The sequence below is a fragment of the Suncus etruscus genome, chromosome 12, assembly GCF_024139225.1.
Source record: "Suncus etruscus isolate mSunEtr1 chromosome 12, mSunEtr1.pri.cur, whole genome shotgun sequence".
NCBI lineage: Eukaryota > Metazoa > Chordata > Mammalia > Eulipotyphla > Soricidae > Suncus > Suncus etruscus.
Window position 1 is genome coordinate 97274666 of NC_064859.1, and position 3430 is coordinate 97278095.

Genomic DNA, 3430 nt, shown 5'->3' on the forward strand with positions numbered 1-3430 from the left:
TTTAAATAAAAGATGACATTTTTATTTAAAAATATTAAAGAGAATGAGAAAATGGTCATTTTCTAAATATGTTTATTCATTGCTTTTGGAGCATTCCAATAGTGGTTTTGGGCCAAGAAGTTGAATGAAAGTCACAGAATATTCTAGAATCTTTTGAAAGAAGCATATAAAGGGTGGAAGTTTTTCCTGAGGACTGAGTCTGTGATGTGTCTGTGTGCCTGTGGCCCTGAAGCTATAGGAGGGCCATGAGGTTACCCTGGAAACTCAGAACATCTCCCCACCCCAAGTCCAAGTATTTTTGCAATGAGTTTTAACATGTTCATATTCTTGGTTCTAGAGGGTCACTCAATTGATCATTGGTTTTGTTTTTTTACTTGTTGATTCACTTATTAAATAATATCTAATCTGTCTGTACCTTTTAAGATAGAAATTTGCAAGTGTCCATGGTGCCTAGTATGATCCTTTCATGATCTAAATATTTACCATCTGATTGTCTTCTTTGGCTCATAATTAAAAAATAACAGATGTATAACCTATTAGTCTGCATGTACTGAGCCTTTCCATTCCACGCTATTAAATTAACTAAGATCAGGCAGGTGCATTTAAAATTTTCTCACGAAGATTTTGGCACATAATGGCTCCTGTTCTAAGTAGCAGAGGAAAGAATGGGTGATAAATATCTGAAACGTGCTCAAATATACTTAGTTTTCTAATTTTAATTTTCAGCCTCACATGGTGGTGCTCAGGGCTTACTCCGGCTCAGGTATCATTCCTGGAGGTCTCAGGGCCATAGGTGGTGCCAAGAATCAAACCTATTTTGGCTGCCTGGGCAGCAAGCTCCTTACTGCTGTACTCTCTCTCTACTCCAGAGTTAATCTTCAGGCTTTTCCCCCTCCACACTTTTATGATATTCACTCTGTGAACTGGTTTCCAAAAATATTTTTAGCAGCAGAAACAACTTATCTCAGCGTACGGGTGAATCATGTCCATCATATATCTTTATCATGGTTGGTCTGTGAATATTTTAACTGTACTCGTAATTGTACATGTAAATTAAGTGTAATCTGAAAGACAGGGATGATACATTCGTTTTAAGGAGATAATTGAAAATGTGGGTGAGCTAGAGTGATGTGTTTGCAAAACATTGTGAATGTACTAAATGATTTTTTGGTCCAGGCCCAGGTTTGATCTCTGGCATCCCTGATCCCCATCACCTGAGCATCACCTTGAGCAATCCCCGAAGGCAGAGTAGTAAACCCTGTGTACACCAGGTGTGGCCCAAAGCCCTCCCCAAAATAATTAATTGAAATAGTTCATTTTATATTTTGTTAATTCCACCCTTATTTTTAAACATGGTATAAGAGCATATGCATTTCCATATAGGAAGGAAAGGGACGTTTTATTAAGATGAACTATCATTAGATCTTAGACTCCCTTACAAACTGGCCATATTCTCACCACAACCCAATATTCTTCCTCCCAAATTCCACTGCCAGGAATGCCATTGCTTTTCTACTGCCCACCTGGGACACAAGGTTTTGGTTAACACCAACAACACACACTGCTCCTAACCCCACCTCTGCCTTTCTGTTCCCCAAACCATCATGTCCCACACATATGTGCTCCAAGGGGCGGTACCAGAGTCCAGAAACCAGGCTGCTATTATTGACTTTCAGAACAATGATGGGTTTTTATTTACTTTTTTTTGTCCCCCAATTCACAATACAGAGCAGGCAAAGGGCCTGTGTTGAGGTGTATATGGGGTGCATTTACTGTACCTCCTTTTTTTATACAGTCAGTGTAAAGAACACAGCTTGTGGTAAGAGTTGGGAGGCCTTATCTTTTCTTTTCTTTTCTTTTTTTTGATTTTTTAATAAAAAAATATATATATATAAAATCCCTCACCAGTGTCTCCATGACCAATATCCCAAGTGTCCTTCCTCCCCACCCCACACCGGCCTATACTCTAGACAGGCTTTCTACTTCCCTCATTCAGTCACATTTTGTTATGATAGTTCTCAGTGTAATTATTTCTGTGACTGCACTAAATGATTCCTGTGGTGAGCTTCATGTCGGGAGCTTGACCCTCCAGTCCTCCTCTATTTTGTCTCTGATAATCATTCACAAATGTTTTTCATTTTCCTCAAAACCTGTAGATGAGGGAGACCATTCTGTGTTTATCTCTTTCCCTCTGACTTATTTCACTCAGCATAATAGATTCCATATACATCCATGTATAGGAAAATTTCATGACTTCATCTCTTCTGATGGCTGCATAATATTCCGTTGTGTATATGTATCATAGTTTCTTTTTATTTACTTTTTATTTTCTTTTCTTTTTATTTACTTCTTAAATTATAAAATAATTCACTGATATTCTGAAGTTTACCAGGCTATTTAAAATATGGAAACAAGGCAAATTCCCAACTCCAGATGATCGGACCAGAAGTTGTGTAGGTGTACACCTTGGAATACTTTGCAGCTCTAAGAAAGGTCAATGATGGGCTGCTAATCTCCTTTAGGACATTGAGTGCTTAATAGCATCATCATCATCATTATCAATATTGTTATTGTCATGTTTTCTCTGAAAGCCCTTTGCATCTGCAGGGATGGAAGAGCTCTTATCTTGTATTCACCCCTTCTTTTCATTCCCAGTTCACAAACTTAAGCCTGCTGATATCAAGGTGGTCACGGCTGTAGGCGATTCTCTCATGGTGAGTTACTCCAGTGTTGAGTTACCCCAAGTTGTTTAAGAAAGGGTATAAAAAAGAAGGTATTGACTATGTAAGGACTGGAGAGAGAACATCTCCCTCACTCTGAATTGATGCCCACTTGGGTCTTACTTAACCACCTGCTCCTCATCATCCCCAGCCCACCCAAGAATGGGGTTCATGCCTTCCCACTTTTCTTACCTTCATTCCCACCTCTTCATTTTTCCTTTGCATTGGCATGAAGGTGGGGTCACTTGGGGATAGTAGTTGTGGTGGAAGTGACACCACTTCTTAGAGGGAAAGTGGGGAGCAGACTTAGTCTCTGTTTTCCAGCCACAGTGAGGTTCCTCCATGGATCTAGGCAGGAAAACCAAGGTGACACTCTTAGGAACTAGAGACTGAGACAGGAATAAGCAGTAACTGGGTGGGGAAAGTTCAGTAATGAGGGGCTAACACAAACCCCCAGCTCATCTGTATAGTAGCCCCAGAATCCACAGGTTTCTACTTGGTCTAAACACAGTCAACGCCTCCCAGAGCCCAGGGGAAATTGAGTGGATTCAGCTGCTTTCACAGCAGCTTTTGCCCAATTTTGGTTCAATTCTGACTTACATGCTATAGGGTGGCTAAGTAAAACCACATTTCTCAGTAGCATTCAGAGCCACGAGCTGACGCCTTCCTATCTTTATTCCTCTGTGACCCTACTCTATGGGCATCCTCTT

General features: G+C 40.2%; 1 non-coding gene across 1 annotated transcript; it reads right to left on the bottom strand.

The window, feature by feature from the left end:
- Positions 1–1703: 1703 nt before the first annotated feature.
- LOC126024810 (small nucleolar RNA SNORA51) lies at positions 1704–1836 on the bottom strand. Its single transcript, XR_007500910.1, has one exon. It is a non-coding gene; the product is annotated as a small nucleolar RNA SNORA51 (small nucleolar RNA).
- Between the last annotated feature and the right edge of the window lie 1594 nt (positions 1837–3430).